This window comes from Bufo bufo, chromosome 6, assembly GCF_905171765.1.
Source record: "Bufo bufo chromosome 6, aBufBuf1.1, whole genome shotgun sequence".
Lineage (NCBI taxonomy): Eukaryota > Metazoa > Chordata > Amphibia > Anura > Bufonidae > Bufo > Bufo bufo.
This window is the reverse complement of record NC_053394.1, coordinates 64332162-64357579: the sequence shown is the minus strand read 5'-3', so window position 1 is coordinate 64357579 and position 25418 is coordinate 64332162.

Sequence of the window (25418 nt, the reverse complement as noted above, 5' to 3'; positions counted from 1 at the left end):
AGTTTCTCAATGTTAATGGGCATCTGTCAGCAGATTTGTACCTATGACACTGGCTGACCTGTTACATGTGCACTTGGCAGCTGAAGGCATCTGTGTTGGCACCATGTTCATATGTGCCCGCATTTTTTAGAAAAAATATGTTTGAATATTTGTAAATGAGCCTCTGGGAGCAATGGGGGCGTTGCTGTTACTCTTTGAGGCTCTACTGTCTCTGCAATTGCCATGCCTTCTGCACGTTAATTGACAGGAATAGGCGGTGTAAACATCATGTCTGCCCTGTCAATACGTGCTGAGGGCGTGGCAGTTGCAGAGGAGGGAGCAGAACCTGAAGGAGTAAAGGCAACGCCCCCACTGCTCCTAGATACTCATTTGCATATATTTAAACAGATCTGCTGACAGATGCCCTTTAAATAGCAGGGCAATTACAAGTGCTATAAAATGTGATCTGTAATGGTCTGCCTACAGATGTAAATATGCAGGCAGGGCATCCTCAATTTAAATGAATGGTTTGCTAAATTATATTATGTAGATGAATGTAAATTTTGTAAAACTATACTACATATCCATAATGTACAAAGCAATACCATTTAAACATTAGGATTCCAACCATCAGACTGTACCTGAGCAGATGACTCCAGCATCTTCATGGTGTCCACAGTTATGTGATGTAAGCCCTCTGTGTGGACAGTCCCACAAGAAACTTTCATTGCCATTACATTGTACATCATCCAATATAATCAGTCCTTGTCCTTGACCAAATGCTGCACTATGGTTAAACGCAAGAGCATTACCGCAACCAATCTGCTGACATACAACTTGCGCATCCTTAATATCCCATAGGTCATCACACACAGTTCCCCATGTTCCATTATAGAGGATTTCTACACGACCGTCACACCGACCTCTTCCATTTACCAGCCTCAAATCCATGGTTGAAGCTAGTTAAAAAACAAAATATAGGAAAAAAAAATGTGAAATTCACACAAAATGTACAGTTTGTGAACATAAGGTGAGGCTTTATCACTAACGTTCATTTGAAGGGGAAGTTGTGTTTTTTGGCCAGTAAAACACCTCTACATTAAATGCAACACATCTGTAACGGTCGCGTACACACACATACAGGGGGAAGGGAAGTGACCACTGCGCTCCACCCTTACCCCTGGCCCTGCCTACTTGCCTCGCGAGTCCTAATGTCAGGGGACAACTGGACGGCAATCCCTAGCTTGGAATAAGTGCAGGGATGACAGACAGACAAACAACAGAACGTGAACGGACCGAGTCAATACCAGGAAATCTACAAAGTACAAATGGAGCAAGAAGAGAATAGTCAGGAGAAGCCGGGGTCATAAATACCAGGAGAGTCGTGAAGTACCAAAGGAGTCAGCAGAGGATCGTCAGGAGTTCAGCACGCCAGGAAAGACAAAATCGCAGGTGGAACCTAAATTAACAGGCAACCTGTGGCCAGCAGGCTGCCTGTATTTATAGTGGGGAGTGAGGGTCATGTGACGTGGCCAGCGTCACATGACCAACAGACCAACCAGTCGAGCGCCGAGTGATCAGCTCGGCGCTCAAGGCAGACTAGGAGCAGGGAGCCACCCAGCTAGTAAAGCCGCCCTGGGAATGAGGTCAAACACAGATCCTCATTCCCAAAGCTAAGCAACAGTTCTGCGGGCAATGGGGGACCGAGTGTACCTTCGGAACCCCGTTACAACATCACATTAAACACACTGGGTCACAAGTAAAAAAACAAAACAAATGCATAGTATGAATAGTACTGAAAATATTAACTAGAGATGAGCGAATCTTCCAAGATTCTGTTTGTTTTAGATTCACCAAATTTGTCAACAATTACAGCAATTACAAGTGCTATAAAATGTGATCTGTAAGGGTCTGCCTACAGATGTAAATATGCAGGCAGGGCATCCTCAATTTAAATGAATGGTTTGCTAAATTATATTATGTAGATGAATGTAAATTTTGTAAAACTATACTACATATCCATAATGTACAAAGCAATACCATTTAAACATTAGGATTCCAACCATCAGACTGTACCTGAGCAGATGACTCCAGCATCTTCATAGTGTCCACAGTTATGTGAATTAAGCCCTCCGTGCGGACAGTCCCACAAGAAACTTTCATTGCCATTACATTGTACATCATCCAATATAATCAGTCCTTGTCCTTGACCAAATGCTGCACTATGGTTAAACGCAAGAGCATTACCGCAACCTATCTGCTGACATACAACTTGCGCATCCTTAATATCCCATAGGTCATCACACACAGTTCCCCATGTTCCATTATAGAGGATTTCTACACGACCGTCACACCGACCTCTTCCATTTACCAGCCTCAAATCCATGGTTGAAGCTAGTTAAAAAAAAAAATATAGGAAAAAAAAGTGAAATTCACACAAAATGTACAGTTTGTGAACATAAGGTGAGGCTTTATCACTAACGTTTATTTGAAGGGGAAGTTGTGTTTTTTGGCCAGTAAAACACCTCTAAATTAAATGCAAATACATAACAAATAACACACTGGGTCACAAGTAAAAAAAACAAATGCAGACTGAATAGTACTGAAAATATTAACGAGAGATGAGCGAATCTTTCAAGATTCTGTTCGTTTTAGATTCACCAAATTAGTCAACAATTACAGCAATTACAAGTGCTATAAAATGTGATCTGTAAGGGTCTGCCTACAGATGTAAATATGCAGGCAGGGCATCCTCAGTTTAAATGAATGGTTTGATTTTAATTGCTAAATTATATTATGTAGATGAATGTTAATTTTGTAAAACTATACTATATATCCATAATGTACAAAGCAATACCATTTAAACATTAGGATTCCAACCCTCAGACTGTACCTGAGCAGATGACTCCAGCATCTTCAGAGTGTCCACAGTTATGTGATGTAAGCCCTCCGTGCGGACAGTCCCACAAGAGACTTTCATTGCCATTACATTGTACATCATCCAATATAATCAGTCCTTGTCCTTGACCAAATGCTGCACTATGGTTAAACGCAAGAGCATTACCGCAACCTATCTGCTGACATACAACTTGCGCATCCTTAATATCCCATCCGTCATCACACACAGTTCCCCATGCTCCATTATAGAGGATTTCTACACGACCGTCACACCGACCTTTTCCATTTACCAGCCTCAAAGCCATGGTTGAAGCTAGTTAAAAAAAAAATAATATAGGAAAAAAAAGTGAAATTCACACAAAATGTACAGTTTGTGAACATAAGGTGAGGCTTTATCACTAACGTTTATTTGAAGGGGAAGTTGTGTTTTTTGGCCAGTAAAACACCTCTACATTAAATGCAAATACATAACAAATAACACACTGGGTCGCAAGTAAAAAAAACAAATGCAGACTGAATAGTACTGAAAATATTAACGAGAGATGAGCGAATCTTCCAAGACTCCGTTCGTTTTGGATTCACCGAATTTATCAAAAAGTTTGGTTCGGTTCCGAATCTATTCGTTCCCAACCAAAGTTGCTCCAATTGCCCTGGAAATTGGTAGATTACCCCCTCTAGTCCTCTAAAGCACATTTTTTTAAAATAAAAAGCTCCTATCTCGTCTTGTTACTTTTTTAAGAATTTTTTCATTTTCCCTTGTCCATCCCCTCGTTCTGATACATTGTCAGGTGTAACTGTATGTACTTTTATCATTGCTCCCACAAACTGTGGGTATTGCTTGGCCGCAACTGACTGCAATTACCTCATGCCTGGTGGTGACAGAACACTATCGATTGCTTATGCACTGGGTGCCGTTTTACAAGATTCGTCTGAATTGAACCTAAAAAGATTTGGGGTTGATTCAGTACCTAAAAAATCTCTGAATCTGCAAATGGATTCGTTCATCTCTAATAGTAACCAATCATCACTTTTTCAGAGTTGCTTACAAGTTAAAGGGAATGTGTCATCAGAAAATGACCTTTTAGATGTTGTTTTCAATTTTCCATGTATTCCATATATTTTAGCAAAAAAGATAAAATCCTTCAGTTTTCACACTGGCCATTATGTCTAATAATTGGCGCCATTTCTTGGTTTATACAGATCACTTTACTGCAGTTAACTCATTCTAATTCTGCCTGAAATGATATCATCTCTGTGTATAGATAAGACAGGATCCACCATTCTCAATGTGTGATTGTAAGAGCGAATCTATTCTTTCCTTGTACAATGACCTCTGCAGAGGTCATAGAGCATGTCTGTGATAAGGTCCCCTTCTGACCATTGTGTATATGGCCCATGGGGCTGCCGTAAAGAAATTTTCTCAATGCTTTTTAAATGCTGTTAAGAACAGCTCAGGCAAGATGGCCGCCCACATGAATATGTTCAGCAAATAGAAAATAAAAACAGATTAGCAAATCAGCAGATGCCCTGTGATGTCACAGCCCTATAAAAAGCCTAATTCTGCCCTGTCTCTGCCATTTTACAGTGAACTTATCATAGGGAGAGACGTGATAGGTGCTAGGGACAATGTTTAACAAAGCTTTTAACTGTAAAACTTTGGATATGGACAGTGCAGGGACAGTGTAGGGAGATCGTAGGGAGAGTTTTTAAACACATTAGGGGAAGCATAGGGAGCGCTTGTGGAGACTGCAGGGATAGTGCAGGCTCTGTGAAATTTCCTTGTGCATCTTGTTCCACTTCTTTGCCATTCATACTTAATCTGTTCTGTTATATATAGACTTACTGTGCATCAGACTTAGTCTCAACAGGCAGTCTAATATATAGGAATGTTTACCTAGTTCATCTGCTGCGACATTTATACTTAATCTGTTCTGGTACACATAGACTTACTGTGCATCAGAATCATTTTCAACAGGCAATCTAATATATGGGCTTGTTTATCTAGTTCATCTTCTGGGCCATTTATAGTTAATCTGTTCTGGTATACATAGACTTACTGTGCATCAGACACATTATTATAAAACTAGAATTTGGAAAGAATAATATATTAAAATAATAATGTAATTTGATGATTTATACATACTATATATATATATACTGTATATATATATATATATATATATATATATGTAAAATTTGTGCATATTATTAAATTATAGTTAATCAAATAAATACAATCTATATTCCTTACTTTACATTATCTGTTTGGAAAATAATAAATAATCTTCATGGGAAACTTTGGCGCTATGCTCCTCAGTATAGAATTCTTAATTTGGAAAGAAGGAGTGTCTAAGTATTTGAATATTCAGTCCTGATCAAAAGTTTAAGACCACTTTAAAAAAAATGGCAAAAAATCAGATTTAGCATGGCTGGATCTTAACAAGGTTCCAAGTAGAGCTTCAACATGCAACAAGAAGAAATGAGAGTGAGACAAAACATTTTTTGAGCATTCAATTTAATGAAAACAACGAATAAACTGAAACAGGCTGTTTTTCAGCTGATCAAAAGTTTAGGACCACACATCCCAAAAAAAAAAAAACTCCCCAAAACAGAAATCCAACTTCCATGAACTCAGTAATTAGTAGCTCTGCCGTTATTGTTTATCACTTCAAAAATTTGTTTCGGCATTCTTGATGCAAGCATTTCCATGAGGTGAGTGGGAACATTTCTCCAAGTGGTAAAGACGGCCGCACGAAAGCCATCTACTGTCTGGAACTGTTGTCCATTTTTGTAAACTTCCCTTGCCATCCATTCCCAAAGGTTATCAATTGGATTTAGATCAGGGGAACACGCAGGAGGGCCAAAAGAGTGATGTTATTCTTCTGGAAGAAGTCTCTTGTCCTGCGGGCATTGTGTACTGTAGCATTGTCCTGTTGAAAAACCCAGTCGTTACCAAACAGACGAGGGCCCTCAGTCATGAGGAATGCTCTCTGCAACATCTGGCCATAGCCAGCGGCCGTTTGACGCCCCTGCACTTCCTGAAGCTCCATTGTTCCACTGAAGGAAAAAGCACCCCGGACCATTATGGCGCCCCCTCCACTGTGGCGCGTAGAAAACATCTCAGGTGGGATCTGCTTGTCATGCCAGTAACGTTGGAAACCATCAGGACCATCAAGATTAAAAAAAATTCTCATCAGAGAATAAAACTTTCTTCCACCTTTGAATGTCCCATGTTTGGTGCTCTCTTGCAAAGTCCAAACGAGCAGTTCTGTGGCGTTCAAGGAGACGAGGTCTTTGAAGACGTTTTTTGTTTTTGAAGCCCTTCAGTCTAAGATGTCGTCTGATGGTTAAGGGGCCGCAGTCAGCACCAGTAAGGGCCTTAATTTGGGTCGAGGATCGACCAGTCTCTTGACCGACAGCCAATTGAATCCTCTGGTTTAGTGCTGATGAAATTTCTTTGGATCTTCCACTTGACTTTTTTGCTCCATAACCCTCAGGATCATTTAAGAAATTCCAAATGACTGTCTTACTGCGTCCCACCTCAGCAGCGATGGCGCGCTGTGAGAGACCCTGCTTATGCAGTTCAACAACCCGACCATGTTCAAAAAGGGAGAGTTTTTTTGCCTTTGCCATCCCAACGTGTGACTACCTGACAGAAAATGACAATGAATCCACATCTTTGCAAAGATTTGGCCTTTTAAAGGCATGTGGTCCTAAAATTTGGATCAGCTGAAAAACAGCCTGTTTCAGTTTAATCGTTATTTTCAATTAATTGAATGCTTAAAAAATGTTTAGTCTCACTCTCATTTCTTCTTGTTGCATGTTGAAGCTCTACTTGGAACCTTGTTAAGATCCAACAATGTAAAATATGATTTTTTTTGTCTTTTTTTAAGTGGTCCTAAACTTTTGATCAGGACTGTAAATGAATATAATAAATTATGCTGATACATAGTGATAATGAAGTAATCAATTTATTTTATTTTTTAGAATCGGGGGAGCTATTCATTGTTTTCATTGTTTTTTGGGGGGGGGGATTTATTTTTATATTGCTTAGTATGACATATAAATAAAATTATTGTTTTATTCTACAGGTTCATTGTGAAAGAATAAAACTTTTTTTTCTTTGTAACATAGCAATTCTTATTTTTTTACTTTGATTTTTTTTTATAAAAATAAAAACTTTTAAAAATGTTAAGTTTTTTTTAGAGGAAGTGAATTTGACATTGTTACTTGCAAGCAACCTATTAAGAAGATCATAAAAGGCTCATCAATGTACTGTTGCATGTCTATTCACCTTTATTAGGCATTTGGTTGCAATGGAAACCTATCAGCATCAACTGCCATGTTGCGGCAGAGCTAATGCACTTAAAGAAGGATCCTTCTTTCTCTGTAAATCCACTTAGCAGCTACAGTATGGATTAAATAGGTGAAATCCAAGTTATCTCCAATCCCCTTCCTTTAAAAATAGATTTCTCTTATGCAGCCCCCTTTACGGGTTGAAAATGTTCTGCCTGTACTTTGACATCTATGCAAAAACATGTTATGACATCAAAGTATAAAAAAGATTAACTAAATAAAATGCTTTAATTAATACAAGATAAAAAGTATAAAAATGTAAAATTTTCTGTTAAAATATGTTTTGTATGTGGTCACCCAGCAAAAAGAAAAATGTTCTTAATGATTTATGGAAACATTATGAAGAGCTTTAATTGAGTTTCTCAATGTTAAAGGACATCTATCAGCAGATTTGTACCTATGACACTGGCTGACCTGTTACATGTGCACTTGGCAGCTGAAGGCATCTGTGTTGGCCCCATGTTCATATGTGCCTGCATTTTTTAGAAAAAGATGTTTGAATATTTGTAAATGAGCCTCTGGGAGCAACAGGGGCGTTGCCTTTACTCCTTGAGGCTCTGCTGTCTCTGCAATTGCCATGCCTTCTGCACTTTAATTGACAGCACTAGGCGGTGTAAACATCATGACTGCCCCTGTCAATAAGTGCTGAGGGCGTGGCAGTTGCAGAGGGAGCAGAACCTGAATAAGTAAAGGCAACGCCCCCACTGCTCCTAGAGACTCATTTGCATATATTTTAACAGATCTGCTCAAAGATGCCCTTTAAATAGCAGGGCAATTACAAGTGCTATAAAATGTGATCTGTAAGGGTCTGCCTAAAGATGTAAATATGCAGGCAGGGAACCCTCAATTTAAATGAATTGTTTGCTAAATTATATTATGTAGATGAATGTAAATTTTGTAAAACTATACTATATATCCATAATGAACAAAGCAATACCATTTAAACATTAGGATTCCAACCATCAGACTGTACCTGAGCAGATGACTCCAGCATCTTCATTGTGTCCACAGTCATGTGATGTAAGCCCTCTGTGCGGACAGTTCCACAAGAAACTTTCATTGCCAATACATTGTACATCATCCAATATAATCAGTCCTTGTCCTTGACCAAATGCTGCACTATGGTTAAACGCAAGAGCATTACCGCAACCTATCTGCTGACATACAACTTGCGCATCCTTAATATCCCATAGGTCATCACACACAGTTCCCCATGTTCCATTATAGAGGATTTCTACACGACCGTCACACCGACCTCTTCCATTTACCAGCCTCAAATCCATGGTTGAAGCTAGTTAAAAAAAAAAATATAGGAAAAAAAAGTGAAATTCACACAAAATGTACAGTTTGTGAACATAAGGTGAGGCTTTATCACTAACGTTTATTTGAAGGGGAAGTTGTGTTTTTTGGCCAGTAAAACACCTCTAAATTAAATGCAAATAAATAACAAATAACACACTGGGTCACAAGTAAAAAAAACAAATGCAGACTGAATAGTACTGAAAATATTAACGAGAGATGAGCGAATCTTTCAAGATTCTGTTCGTTTTAGATTCACCAAATTAGTCAACAATTACAGCAATTACAAGTGCTATAAAATGTGATCTGTAAGGGTCTGCCTACAGATGTAAATATGCAGGCAGGGCATCCTCAATTTAAATGAATGGTTTGATTTTAATTGCTAAATTATATTATGTAGATGAATGTTAATTTTGTAAAACTATACTATATATCCATAATGTACAAAGCAATACCATTTAAACATTAGGATTCCAACCCTCAGACTGTACCTGAGCAGATGACTCCAGCATCTTCATGGTGTCCACAGTCATGTGATGTAAGCCCTCTGTGCGGACAGTCCCACAAGAAACTTTCATTGCCATTACATTGTACATCATCCAATATAATCAGTCCTTGTCCTTGACCAAATGCTGCATTATGATTAAACGCAAGAGCATTACCGCAACCTATCTGCTGACATACAACTTGCGCATCCTTAATATCCCATCCGTCATCACACACAGTTCCCCATGCTCCATTATAGAGGATTTCTACACGACCGTCACACCGACCTGTTCCATTTACCAGCCTCAAATCCATGGATGAAGCTAGTTAAAAAAATATATATATAGGAAAAAAAAGTGAAATTCACGCAGAATGTACAGTTTGTGAACAAAAGGTGACATTAATTGCAACATTAATTGCAACACATCACAAAAAACACACTGGGTCACAAGTAAAAAAAACAAGTGCATAGCATGAATAGTACTGAAAATATTAACTATTGATGAGCGAATCTTCCAAGATTCTGTTCGTTTCGGATTCACTGAATTTATCAAAAAGTTTGGTTCGGTTCCGAATCTATTCATTCCGAACCAAAGTTGCTCCAATTGCCCTGAAAATTGGTATATAACCCCCTCTAGTCCTCTAAAGCACAGATATTTTTATATACCTATATATAAAAGGCTCTTATCTCGTTTTGTTACTTTTTAAAGAATTTTTTCTTTTTCCCTTGTCCATCCCCTCATTCTGATACAGTTTCAGGAGTAACTGTATCTACTTTTATCATGGCTCCCACAAACTGGGTTATTTCTTGGTCGCAACTGACTGCAATTACCTCCTGCCTGGTGGTGACAGAACTCTATTGATTGCTTATGCGCTGGGAGCCATTTTACAAGATTCGTCTGAATTAGACCGGAAAAGATTTGGGGTTGATTCAGTACCTAAATAATATCTAATACTTTGAATGGATTTGTTTATCTCTAATAGTAACCAATCATCACTTTTTCAGACATTCTTACAAGTTAAAGGGAATGTGTTATCAGAAAATGACCTTTATAATGTTGTTTTAAATTTTCCATGTATTCCATATATTTAAACAAAAAAGATAAAATCCTTCAGTTTTCACACTGGCAACTATGTCTAATAATTGGTGCCAATTCTTGGTTTATACAGATCACTTTACTGCAGTTAACTCATTCTAATCCTGCCTGAAATGATATCACCTCTGTGTATAGATACGACAGGATCCACCATTCACAATGTGTGATTGTAAGCGCTTATCTATTCTTTCCTTGTACAATGACCTCTGCACAGGTCACAGAGCATGTCTGTGATAAGGTCCCCTCCTGACCATTGTGTATATGGCCCATGGGGCTGCCGTAAAGAATTTTTCTTAATGATTTTTAAATGCTGTTAAGAACAGCTCAGGCAAGATGGCCGCCCACATAAACATGTTCAGCAAATAGAAAATAAAAACAAATTAGCCAATCAGCAGATGCCCTATGTTGTCACAGCCCTATAAAAAGCCTCATTCTGCCCTGTCTCTTCCATTTTACAGTGAACTTATCATAGGGAGAGACGTGATCGGTGCTAGGGACAGTGTTTAACAAAGCTTTTAACTGTAAAACTTTGGATATGGACAGTGCAGGGACAGTGTAGGGAGATCGTAGGGAGGGTTTTCAAACACGTTAGGGGAAGCATAGGGAGCGCTTGTGGAGACTGCAGGGACAGTGCAGGCTCTGTGTCATTTCCCTGTGCATCTTGTTCCACTGCTGTGCCATTTATACTTAACCCTTTCATGACCAAGGGTCATTGATGCCCCAGTGTCCAGGTCAAAATTTACTAATCTGACATGCGTCACTTTATGTGGTAATTGCTTTGGAACACTTTTATTTATCCAAGAAATACTGAGATTGTTTTCTCGTGACACATTGTACTTCATGATAGTCATAAATTTGAGTCAATATATTTCACCTTTATTTATGAAAAAATCACAAATTTACCAAACATTTTGAAAATTTCACAATTTTCAAAATTTCATTTTCTCTGCTTCTAAAACAGAAAGTCATACCTAATAAAATATTTATTACTTAACATTTCCCATATGTCTACTTTATGTTGGCATCATTTTGGAAATGTCATTTTATTTTTTTAGGACGTTAGAAGGCCTAGAAGTTTAGAAGCAATTCTTAAAACTTTAAGAAAATTTCCCAAACCCACTTTTTAAGGACCAGTTCAGGTCTGAAGTCATTTTGTGGGGCTTACAAAGTGGAAACCCCCTATAAATGACCCCTTTGTAGAAACTACACCCCTCAAATTACTCAAAACTGATTTTACAAACTTTGTTACCCCTTAAGGTGTTCTTCAAGAATTAAAGGAAAATGGAGATTACATTTCTAAATTTCACTTTTTTGGCAGATTTTCCATTTTATTAAAAAAAATATCTTTAACACATTGAGGGTTAACAGCCAAACAAAACTCAATATTTATTACCCTGATTCTGCGGTTTACAGAAACACCCCACATGTTGTTGTCGTAAAACTGATGTAAGGGCGCACGGCAGGGCGCAGAAGGAAAGGAATGCCGTATGGTTTTTGGAAAGCAGATTTTGCTGGACTGGTTTTAGATGCCATGTCCCATATAAACCCCCCCCCCCCCCCCCCGATGCACCCATACAGTAGAAACTCCCAAAAAGTGACCCTATTTTGGAAACTAGGGGATAAGGTGCCAGTTTTATTGCTACTATTTTGGGGTACATATGATTTTTAATTGCTCTATATTAAGTTTTTGAGAGGCAAGGTAAGTGAAAAATGGCTGTTTTGGCACAGTTTTTTTTTTTTTTACAAGATTCATCTGACAGGGTAGATCATGTGCTATTTTTTATAGAGCAGGTTGTTTTGGACGCAATTATATCAAATATGACGACTTTCTTTGTTTGTTTCAGTTTTACATAATAAAGCATTTTTGAAAAATAAATTATGTTTTTGTGTGTCCATTTTCTGAACACCATATGTTTTTTATTTTTCTGCCGATCGTCTTGTTCAGGGGCACGTTTTTTGCATAAAGAGTTGAGGTTTTAATTGGTACCATTTTTGGGTACATAAGATTTTTTGATCATTCATTATTACACTTTATAGCAAGGTGACCAAAAAATTTACTTTTTTGGAACAGTTTTTATTTATTTATTTTTACAGCATTTATCTGAGGGATTAGGTCATGTGACAGTTTTATAGAGCAGATCGTTACGGACATCGCAATACCTAATATGTATACTTTTTCTTATTTATTTAAGTTTTACACAATAATAGCATTTCTCAAACCAAAAAAATGATGTTTTAGTGTCTCCATAGTCTGAGAGCCATAGCTTTTTTATTTTTTGTGCGATTGTCTTAAATAGGGTATCATTCTTTGCAGGATGAGGTGACGGTTTGATCGGTACTATTTTGGGGGTCATAAGCCTTTTTGATCGCTTGCTGTTGCACTTTTTGTAATGTAAGGTGACAAAAACGGCTTTTTTGCCACAGTTTTTTTTTGTTAGTTTTTTTACGGTGTTCACCTGAGGGGTTAGGTCATGTGATATTTTTATCGAGCAGGTTATTACGGATGCGGCAATAACTAATATGTACACTTTTTTAAATTTATTTCACTTTAACACAATAATAGCATATTTGAAATAAAAAAAAATTGTTTTAGTGTCTCAATGTTCTAAGAACTATAGTTTTTTATTTTTTGAGCGATTTTCTTATGTAGGATCTCATTTTTTGCGGGATGAGGTGACGGTTTTATTGGTACCATTTTGTTTGATATACACCTTTTTGATCGCTTGGTGTTGCACTTTTTGTGATGTAAGGTGACAAAAATGACTTTTTTTACACAGTTTTTATTTTTTATGGTGTTCATCGGACGGGGTCTATCATGTGATATATTTATAGAGATGGTCGTTACAGACGTGGTGATTTTTTTTTTTTCATTTTTTATAGGCGAAGGCAATTTTTTTAATTTTATTTTACATTTTTTTTTTTTTTTTTTTATTTCTACTTTTATTATTTTCACTTTTTTTTTTATCAAGTCCCTCTTGGACCTTAACCACTTCCCATCTGGGCCATTTGCCCCCTTCCTGACCAGACCAAATTTTGCAAAACTGACATATCTCACTTTATGTGGTAATAACTTTGGAACGCCTTTATTTATCCAAGTCATTCAGAGATTGTTTTCTCGTGACACATTGTACTTCATGATAATCATAAATTTGAATCAAAATATTTCACCTTTATTTCTGAAAAAATCCCAAATTTACCCAAAAATTTGAAAAATTCGCAATTTTCTAAATTTTAATTTCTCTGCTTTTAAAACAGAAAGTGATACCTCATAAAATATTTATTATTTAACATTCCCCATATGTCTACTTTATGTTGGCATCATTTTGGAAATGTCATTTTATTTTTTTAGGACGTTAGAAGGCTTAGAAGTTTAGAAGCAATTCTTCAAATTTATAAAAAAAATTGCCAAAACCCACTTTATAAGGACCAGTTCAGGTCTGAAGTCACTTTGTGGGGCCTACATAGTGGATACCCCCATAAATGACCCCATTGTAGAAACTACACCCCTCAAGGTATTCAAAACCAATTTTACAAACTTTGTTAACCCTTTAGGCGTTCCACAAGAATTAAAGGAAAATGGAGATCAAATTTTTAAATTTCACTTTTTTGGCAGATTTTCCATTTTAATAAATTTTTTTCTTTAACACATCGATGGTTAACAGCCAAACTAAACTCAATATTTATTACCCAGATTCTGCGGTTTACAGAAACACCCCACATGTGGTCATAAACTGCTGTATGGACACACGGCAGGGCACAGAAGAAAAGGAACTCCACATGGTTTTTAGATGCCATGTCCCATTTGAAGCCCCCTGATGCACCCTTACAGTAGAAACTCCCAAGAAGTGACCCCATTTTGGAAACTAGGGGATAAGGTGCCAGTTTTATTAGTACTATTTTTGGGTACATATGATTTTTTGATCATTCATTATAACACTTTATGGGGCAAGGTGACCAAAAAATTGGTTGTTTTAGCACAGTTTCTATTTATTTATTTTTACAGCGTTCACCTGAGGGGTTCAGTCAAGTGACATTTTTATAGAGCAGATCGTTACGGACGTGGTGATACCTAATATGTATACTTTTTCTCATTTATTAAAGTTTTACACAATAATAGCATTTTTGAAACAAAAAAATTATGTTTTAATGTGTCCATGTTCTGAGAGCTATAGTTTTTTTATTTTTTGAGAGATTTTCTTATGTAGGGGCTCATTTTTTGCGGAATGAGGTGACGGTTTTATTGGTACTATTTTGTGGGACATACGCGTTTTTGATCACTTGGTGTTGCACCTTTTGTGATGCAAGGTGACAAAAATTGCTTGTTTTGACACAGTTTTTTTTTTATTTTTTTTTACGGTGTTCACCCGAGGGGTTAGGTCATGTGATATTTTTATAGAGCTGGTTTTTACGGACGCGGCAATACCTAATATGTATACTTTTTTTATTTTTTCTATTTTTAACTTTTTTTTTTCATTCCTTACTTGGGGACTTTTTTTTTTTTACATGTGAAACTTTTTTTTATTTTTTTATTTTCAACCTTTTATTTTTATTTTTTTTATTTTACACTTTTCGTCCCCCATAAAGTCATACAAGACCTCTGGGGGACATTTGCTTGACTTTTTTTTTTTTTTTTCACTGTTGATTTCTCCTGTAACTGGGGCTGACATAGTAGCCCCAGTTACAGGACAAATACACCCCTATAGAGGCCGTACAGCAGTATACAACGCTGTACAGCCTCAGTGCAGGGCTGATCGAGGTCTCTGAGAGACCTCACACAGCTCCTGCACACTCCGGTCACGGCGGTCAGATCCGCCGGGCCGGAACAGGAAGCGCACAGCGCTTCCTTCTCTGCAGACACAGCGATCTAGAAGGCAGGGACACCTGGGCACTGTCCCTGCCTTGTCTTAGGGTTGCCCTGCTGTCACTGACAGCGAGCAACCCGATCAGCAGCTGCACGATTAGCGTGCAGCTGCACTTTCTGAACGGACGTTCTGGAACGTCCGTTCAGAAATAGACGTCCACCCATAGGACGTTTATATCCTATGGGCGGACGTGAAGCGGTTAAAGATCCAGTGAGGGTGATGGCTGTACTATACTTTGCAATGCTCTTGCATTACAAAGTATAATACTATCAGATGTCCTGTAAGTGGCAACACTGGACGCTTTTTCCAAAGTGTCTGGTTGCCATGGCAACCATCGGGCGCTGGCATCGCAGCGCGGCAGCCCCGATAGTGGAGAGAGGGAACTGCCTCCCTCTAGTAACCCCATGGATGCCACTTCAGCGTCATCTAAGGGGTTACAGCAGAGTGTCAGCATAGAGCTGACACTCGCTGCTGATGGGGGCGGCTCAGGAATCGAGTCGCCGTCATCAAACAGAGCAGGGGTCCGCATCGGAGGCAGGGGGCAGCGTTGGAAAGGGTGGGGGGTACGGCCAGCATTGAGGGAGGCAGCACAAATGGGGGAAGGAGGATTGTATGGGGCGGGGAAGGGGCGGACCGCATCAGGGCAGGCTGCATGAATATGGAGTTGAGCGGGGGGAACTGCATCAGGGGCAGGCGGGGGCAAGGGGGGGTTTGGAGGCGCACAGGAAGGGGGCACAGATCGGGGGCCACAGAGCGCAGATCAGAGACTGGGACAGGCATTTTTTCACTGCCGCAATCCGATTGGTTAGTCTGCATAGACTAACCAATCGGATCGATTGCCGGCAAGAGGCCACTCTGATTGGTCCCTTGCCGGCATTACTGCACTGTATGCTGTCCGTTACAGCAGCAGGACAGGGGCAGAAGCTTTAATCCAAGCGCTTTGCAGTGCTTGGATTAAAAAGCTGCCTGACGTCTATACACGTGCTATCTGCACGGGGCATGTGCAAATAGCACGTATATGGACGGATTGCAGTCGGGAAGGGGTTAATCTGTTCTGTTATATAAAGACTTACTGTGCATCAGACTTAATCTCAACAGGCAGTCTAATATATAGGAATGTTTACCTAGTTTATCTGCTGCACGATTTATACTTAATCTGTTCTGGTATACATAGACTTACTGTGCATCAGACACAATATTATGAAACTAGAATTTGTAAAGTATAATATATTAAAATAATAATGTAATTGGATGATATATATATATATATATATAATTTGTGCATATTATTAAATTATAGTTAATCAAATAAATGCAATCTATTTTCGATACTTTACATTATCTGTTTGGAAAATAATAAATAATCTTCAAGGGAAACTTTGGCACTTTGCTCCTCAGTATAGAATTCTTAATTTGGAAATGTATAGTGCCTCAGTATTTGAATATATATGAATACAATAAAATATGTTGATTCATAGTGATAATGAAGTAATCAATTTATTTTATTTTTTAGATTCGGGGGAGCTATTCATTGTTTTCATAGTTTTTTTTTTTGGGGGGGTTATTTTTACGTTGCATAGTATGACATAAATAACATGCTCGTTTTATTCTACAGGTTCATTGTGAAAGAATAAAACTATTTTTTCCTTGTAACAATCCAATTCTTATTTTTTTACTTAGAATTTTTTTATTTAGAAAAATTGTAACTTTTAAAAATGTTAACTTTTTTTTAGAGGAAGTGAACTTTACATTCAAACTTGCAAGCAACCTATTAAGAAGATCATAAAAGGCTCATCAATGTACTGTTGCATGTCTATTCATTTTAATTAGGCATTTGGTAGAAATGGAAATCCATCAGCACCCTACTGCCATGTTGTGGCAGAGCTAATGTACTTATAGGAGGATCCTTCTTCCTCTGTAAATCCACTCAGCATCTACAGTATGGATTAAATACTGTACGTGGAATCCAAGCTATCTTCAATTCCCTTCCTTTAAAAATAGATTTCTCTATTGAAAATGTTCTGCCTGTACTTTGACATCTATGCAAAAACATGTTATGACATCAAGTATAAAAAAGATTAACTAAATAAAATGTTTTAATTAATACAAGACAAAAAGTATAAAAATGTAAAATTTTCTGTTAAAATGTGTTTTGTATGTGATCACCCAGAAAAAAGAAAAACGTTATTAATGATTTATGGAAACATTATGAAGAGCTTTAATTGAGTTTCTCAGTGTTAAAGGACATCTATCAGAAGATTTGTACCTATGACACTGGCTGACCTGTTACATGTGCACTTGGCAGCTGAAGGCGTCTGTGTTGGCCCCATGTTCATATATGCCCGCATTTTTTAGAAAAAGATGTTTGAATATTTGTAAATGAGCCTCTGGGAGCAACAGGGGCGTTGCGTTTACTCCTTGAGGCTCTGCTGTCTCTGCAATTGCCATGCCTTCTGCACTTTAATTGACAGCACTAGGCGGTGTAAACATCATGTCTGCCCCTGTCAATAAGTTCTGAGGGCGTGGCAGTTGCAGAGGGAGCAGAACCTGAATGAGTAAATGCAACGCCCCCACTGCTCCTAGAGACTCATTTGCATATATTTTAACAGATCTGCTCAAAGATGCCCTTTAAATAGCAGGGCAATTACAAGTGCTATAAAATGTGATCTGTAAGGGTCTGCCTACAGATGTAAATATGCAGGCAGGGAACCCTCAATTTAAATGAATTGTTTGCTAAATTATATTATGTAGATGAATGTAAATTTTGTAAAACTATACTACATATCCATAATGAACAAAGCAATACCATTTAAACATTAGGTTAAATTCAACCATCACACTGTACCTGAGCAGATGACTCCAGCATCTTCATGGTGTCCACAGTTATGTGATGTAAGCCCTCCGTGTGGACAGTCCCACAAGAAACTTTCATTGCCATTACATTGTACATCATCCAATATAATCAGTCCTTGTCCTTGACCAAATGCTGCATTATGATTAAACGCAAGAGCATTACCGCAACCTATCTGCTGACATACAACTTGCGCATCCTTAATATCCCAGTGGTCATCACACACAGTTCCCCATGCTCCATTATAGAGGATTTCTACACGACCGTCACACCGACCTCTTCCATTTACCAGCCTCAAAGCCATGGTTGAAGCTAGTTTAAAAAAAAATATAGAAAAAAAAAAGTGAGGTTTAGACTAAATGTACAGTTTGTGAACATAAGGTAAGGCTATACCACTGACGTTCATTTGAAGGGGAAGTTGTGTTTTTTGGCCAGTAAAACACCTCTACATTAAATGCAACACATCACAAAAAACACACTGGGTCACAAGTAAAAAAAAACAAATGCAGACTGAATAGTACTGAAAATAGAAACTATTGATGAGCGAATCTTCCAAGATTTCGTTAGTTTCGGAGTCACCGAATATATCAAAAAGTTTGGTTCGGTTCCGAATCTATTCCTTCCCAACCAAAGTTGCTCCAATTGCCTTGGAAATGGGTATATAATACCCTCTAGTCCTCTAAAGCACAGATTATTATTTTTATAAAAAGCTCTTATCTCGTTTTGTTACTTTTTAAAGAATTTTCTTCATTTTCCCTTGTCCATCCCCTGGTTCTGATACAGTTTCAGGAGTAACTGTATCTACTTTTATCATGGCTCCCACAAACTGCGGTTATTTCTTGGTCGCAACTGACTGCAATTACCTCCTGCCTGGTGGTGACAGAACACTATTGATTGCTTATGCGCTGGGTGCTGTTTTACAAGATTCGTCTGAATTGAACCTAAAAAGATTTGGGGTTGATTTAGTACCTAAAAAATCTCTGAGTCTGCGAATGGATTCGTTCATCTCTAGTAGTAACCAATCATCACTTTTTCAGACTTGCTTACAAGTTAAAGGGAATGTGTCATCAGAAAATGACCTTTTTGATGTTGTTATCAATTTTCCATGTATTCCATATATTTTAGCAAAAAAGATAAAATCCTTCAGTTTTCACACTGGCCTTTATGTCTAATAATTGGCGCCATTTCTTGGTTTATACAGATCACTTTACTGCAGTTAACTCATTCTAATTCTGCCTGAAATTATATCACCTCTGTGTATAGATACGACAGGATCCACCATTCACAATGTGTGATTGTAAGAGCTTATCTATTCTTTCCTTGTACAATGACCTCTGCACAGGTCACAAAGCATGTCTGTGATAGGGTCCCCTCCTGACCATTGTGTATATGGCCCATGGGGCTGCCGTAAATAAATTTTCTTAATGCTTTTTAAATGCTGTTAAGAACAGCTCAGGCAAGATGGCCGCCCACATGAATATGTTCAGCAAATAGAAAATAAAAACAGATTAGCCAATCAGCAGATCCCCTGTGATGTCATAGCCCTGTAAAAAGCCTCATTCTGCCCTGTCTCTGCAATTTTACAGTGAACTTATCATAGGGAGAGACGTGATAGGTGCTAGGGACAGTGTTTAACAAAGCTTTTAACTGTACAATTTTGGATATGGACAGTGCAGGGACAGTGTAGGGAGATCGTAGGGAGAGTTTTCAAACACATTATGGGAAGCATAGGGAGCGATTGTGGAGACTGCAGGGACAGTGCAGGCTCTGTGAAATTTCCCTGTGCATCTTGTTCCACTGTTGCGCCATTCATACTTAATCTGTTTTGTCATATATAGACTTACTGTGCATCAGAATCATTGTCAACAGGCAATCTAATATATGGGCACGTTTATCTAGTTCATCTTACTGTGCATCAGACACATTATTATAAAACTAGAATTTGTAAAGAATAATATATTAAAATAATAATGTAATTAGATGATTTTTACATACTATGTATATATATATATATATATATATATACAGTACAGACCAAAAGTTTGGACACACCTTCTCATTCAAAGAGTTTTCTTTATTTTCATGACTATGAAGGCATCAAAACTATGAATTAACACATGTGGAATTATATACATAACAAACAAGTGTGAAACAACTGAAAATATGTCATATTCTAGGTTCTTCAAAGTAGCCACCTTTTGCTTTTATTACTGCTTTGCACACTCTTGGCATTCTCTTGATGAGCTTCAAGAGGTAGTCCCCTGAAATGGTCTTCCAACAGTCTTGAAGGAGTTCCCAGAGATGCTTAGCACTTGTTCGCCCTTTTGCCTTCACTCTGCGGTCCAGCTCACCCCAACCCATCTCGATTGGGTTCAGGTCCGGTGACTGTGGAGGCCAGGTCATCTGGCGCAGCACCCCATCACTTTCCTTCATGGTCAAATAGCCCTTACTTTCAAAGTTTTCCCAATTTTTCGGCTGACTGACTGACCTTCATTTCTTAAAGTAATGATGGGCACTCGTTTTTCTTTACTTAACTGCTTTTTTCTTGCCATAATACAAATTCTAACAGTCTATTCAGTAGGACTATCAGTTGTGTATCCACCTGACTTCTCCTCAACGCAACTGATGGTCCCAACCCCATTTATAAGGCAAGAAATCCCACTTATTAAACCTGACAGGGCACACCTGTGAAGTGAAAACCATTTCAGGGAACTACCTCTTGAAGCTCATCAAGAGAATGCCAAGAGTGTGCAAAGCAGTAATCAAAGCAAAAGGTGGCTACTTTGAAGAACCTAGAATATGACATATTTTCAGTTGTTTTACACTTGTTTGTTATGTATATAATTCCACATGTGTTAATTCATAGTTTTGATGCCTTCAGTGTGAATCTACAATTTTCAGTCATGAAAATAAAGAAAACTCTTTGATTGAGAAGGTGTGTCCAAACTTTTGGTCTGTACTGTATATATTGTAGGCGGATAAGCTCAGGATCGCCTTTGCTGGGGTCAAAGGACTCTTGTCTGTTTCACACAATTCGGACCAGCCACCAAGGTATAAGTTTTCAGCTGGCCTGGAGCCAGGTTTATTGAGCTTGTTACATAAATAAAATAGAACAACAAAAGAAAAATCTTGCCTGTCCGGCACTTACTTAACATCAAAGGTTCCTATCTATCCCCTTGAGGGCTTTTCCCGGCCAGCTCACAAAACAAGGCTTCAGCAACCTAGTACTCACTGTTTGCTCACTCACACAGACATGCTTTCTGTGCCCCCAGGCAGAGAGAGAGAGACTGACCTCCTGGCTATGTTATATCCCAACCCTCATTGCTGCTTCATTAATTACCTCACAGGTGAGAGTATTTCACCTGCTACTTACATAGGAGAGGAATCTTGGGGAAATATACCTCCCTTCCACTAACAATCCAGCATTGGTATCACATGTCCCCCCCCCCCCCCTCTGCTCAGGCAAGTGGGTCTGAGCAACTGAAACCAGCAGACAATGCACACGTGACAACACATCCGCATTTCCTCGCCACTTTCCTGGCCTGTGCAGGGCCAAAAAACATCTTTTCACTCTTCTATTTTTCTCTCTGTTCAGATTCATCCACTTCAGAGGGGCATGATCGGTGACCAAGCGAAACTTCCGACCCAGCAAGTAGTATTTTAGTGATTCTAAGGCCTACTTGATGGCCAAACACTCTTTCTCTACAACTGCCTAGTTCTTCTCATGCTTATTTAGTTTGCGACTCAAGTAAAGCACGGGATGCTCCTCTCCATTAACAGTCTGTGACAACACTGCCCCTATTCCTGAGCTGGAAGCATCTGTCTGTACCACAAATTCATTTCTAAAGTCAGGGGTCATCAATACTGGTTGGGAACAAAGAGCCTGTTTTAGAGTCTAAAACGCTTCTTCTGCCTCATAATTCCATTTTACCATCACCGACCCGTTTCCCTTGGTGAGATTGGTTAAGGGAACTGCTATAGCTGAAAATTGGGTATGAACCGCCTATAATAGCCAGTAATCCCTAGAAATTCCTTAACTTGTCTTTTATTTACAGGCCGGGGCCAGTTCTGTATAGCTTCAATCTTGTCAACTTGGGGCTTGACTACACCTCTCCCAATAATGTAACCCAAGTACTTGGCCTCTTCTAGGCCAATGCTACATTTCTTTGAGGTTTGCAGTCAACCCTGCTCTACTCAAATCATCAATCATTGCCTGTACTTTGAGTAGGTGTGTTTCCCAGTCTGCACTGTGTATCACTATATCATCAAGATAAGCAGACGTGTACTGTCTTTGTGGTCTCAACACTCTGTCTATTAGCTGCTGAAATGTTGCAGGAGCCCCATGTAGTCCAAAAGGCATAGTTACATATTGGAATAGGCCGTCAGGTGTGGAAAATGCTGTCTTCTCTTTGGCAGCGTCCGTCAGGGGTATTTGCCAATAACCCTTTGTCAGGTCTTAGGTCATAATGTAACGGGCTGTACCAAGTCGGTCTATAAGTTCGTCCACTCGTGGCATAGGGTATGCATCAAATTTAGACACAGTATTTAACCTCCTAAAATCATTACAGACTCTTATGGTACCATCAGGCTTTGGAATTAACACAATCGGGCTTGACTATTCACTATGAGACTCCTCAATTACTCCCAACTCCAGCATATCTTTTACTTCTTTTGAGACTGCTTCTCGTCTGGCCTCAGGATTCCTATAAGGTTTTACATGGACCTTAACCCCAGGTTCGGTTATGATGTCATGTTTTATGAGTGATTTCTGCCCCGTTATTGATGGGTGGAGCAAGTGCTGCTGCCAGGACTGGCCGGTCCTTCCAAGGTTTCAACAGATTTATATGGTAAATCTGTTCTGGCTTCCTTTTACCTGGTTGATATACTTTATAGTTCACCTCACCTACTCTTTCAATTATTTCAAAAGGACCTTGCCATTTAGCCAAGAATTTACTCTCCACGGTGGGGACGAGAACTAGTACTCGATCCCCTGGAGCAAATGTTCGAATCTTGGCCCCTCTATCATAAATCATTTTCTGTACTCCTTGAGCCCATTCCATATGTTCCTTAACAGTTGGCATGACTGAAGAAGAATTCAAAAGGTGAAAAACCAGTGGAGGTTTGAGAAACCTCTCTAATAGAGAACAGTAGGTACGGTAGCAGACAGTCCCAATCACGACCATCCTTCTCTACCACCTTTTTAAACATATTCTTAAGTGTTTTATTGAAACATTCTACCAGACCATCTGTCTGCGGATGATATACTGATGTTCGCAGTTGTTTAATTTTTAACATAACTCTTTCATGACTTTAGACATGAACGGTGTTCCCTGATCAGTTAATATCTCTTTTGGTTTACCAGTTCTGGCAAACATCTGGAACAACTCTCTCGCTATGTTTTTTGATAACGTATTTCTTAAAGGGACTGCTTCCGGGTATCTGGTGGCATAGTCTACTACCACCAAAATATACTGATGACCTCTAGCTGACTTTACTAGGGGTCCTACGAGGTCCATTGCAATACGTTCAAATGGAACTTCAATGATTGGCAGAGGGACCAAAGTACTTTTGAAATGAGGGACAGGGGCTGATACCTGGAAGGTGGGACACGACTGGCAATAGTCAGCTATTTCCTTATAACACCCCGGCCAATAAAATCGCTGCAGAATGCGTTCTTGGGTTTTAGCTGCCCCCAAGTGCCCCCTAAAACATGCGAGTGGGCCATCCTTAATACCATTTGTTGATAAGGACTGGGTACCAGCAGTTGTTCCACTACTTCATCCCCCCTTTTGGTCACTCTATACAACATATCATTGTTTATGGCGAAGTGGGGAAACTGATTATCAGCCCCTGGACTTTGGGCAACCCCATTCAGAACTGATACATTCTCCCGGGCACCTTTCAAGGTAAGATCCCTGAGCTGTGCCTCTCCAAAATTGTCCCGAGACACCTCAAGATCCAGGACATCGGTCTCAGGGGTTAATTCCTCGTCCTCCTCACCTAACATCACCACTAATGGAGACCCTGATATAGCCCCAGGACACTCCAATACCTCTCCCACTACATCACAACTAGAATGCTCAGTTCTTGACAGTTTCATCGGGACCTTAGCGTTAGCCCACAGGTCCCAGAACAGTGGGAAGTCTCTTCCCAGTATCATCGGGTGCAGTAAGTCCTTCACAACTCCCACCTCATGCAGTACAGTACCACACATAGTGTTTATGGACACCTGAAGCGACAGGATAATCCCGTGTGTCTCCATGGATGCACAACACTCCCACATGCTTTTCAGGATTTAATACGTGAGGCACCATGAACGTCATCAAAGTGACCAAACTGCCGGAGTCCAAGAGGGCAGTCACTATAACACTGTTCACGGTCACTTGGCACATCTGGGGTCCTTCCTGGGCTTGGGTCACTGCACTGCACACAGGATGTGCAAAAAGAGAATATGGTTGGCCGACACCACACTCCATGGGCTCTGTAGACAAAGGGCAGTGCGCTGCTATATGTCCAGGAGCCTGACATCTCCAACAGATAATGGGGCCGGTCTGGACTCGGGTGCCAGTCTCCAACTTTTCCTTAACCGGGGTTTTCCAGTTGGGTCCGGGTTGTAGTCCTTTCTTGGGGAACCCAGTCCCGTTCTTAGAGCCGCGATATGGCCGTCTCAACCCCCCTTTATTTTCCAGGGAGTCCTCCACGCTGATATACCTTTCTACGAGGCCCACCAATTCATCCGCAGTCTGGGGGTTTCCCTGGGCAACCCAACATTGTATGGGTTTTTGCAGCGAATGGAGGAACCGGTCCATTACCACTTTTTCCACCATTTGAGCTGGGAAGGATGATTCTGGCTGCAACCATTTTTGTACCAGGTGGAACAGATCGAACATTTGGGACCTGGGAGGCTTATCTTGGCAAAACTCCCAGCTGTGAACACGCTGCGCTCGGACTGCATCAGTCACCCCCTGCCGAGCAAGAATTTCCACTTTTAGCTTGCCGTATTCTTTAGGGTCTTGCAAGGTTAAATCATAATAGGCTTTCTGAGGTCCTCCTGTTAAATAGGGCGCCAACACTTCTGCCCACTGCTCGGGTGGGAGACTCTCCCTTTCTGCCACCCTTTCAAATACGGACTGGTACGCCTCAACGTCATCCTCAGGTGTCATTTTTTGCAAGATTTCCCTCACATTTTTTTGGGCTTTAACACTGCCATTTTGACGGGGAAGGCTCACCCCCTCCTGAGATTTGACGGCCTCAGTCAATACAGACATCTGTCGTATCAGTAGCTGATTTGTCTCTTGCTGGGCTTGCATAGCCTCCATATGGGCTTTCTGCTGTTGAGCAGTAGCCTGTTGCTGCAGCAAGTTAGCCTGCACCAATTGCTTTACTAAATCCACCATGGTTGGATGTTCAGACTGTAATTTCGCTGCAGTTTTTACCCAGGACATTTACCTCCTGCAACTGCCGGTGGCAGCGATTTCTAGGAGCGTTGTGCCCGCATCCTCCACCAATTGTGGGGGTTTTAACTCCGTCACTGTGCACACATACACGCGTGTCAGTTCACTCTTCACCACAGGCAGTGTTTATTTCAGC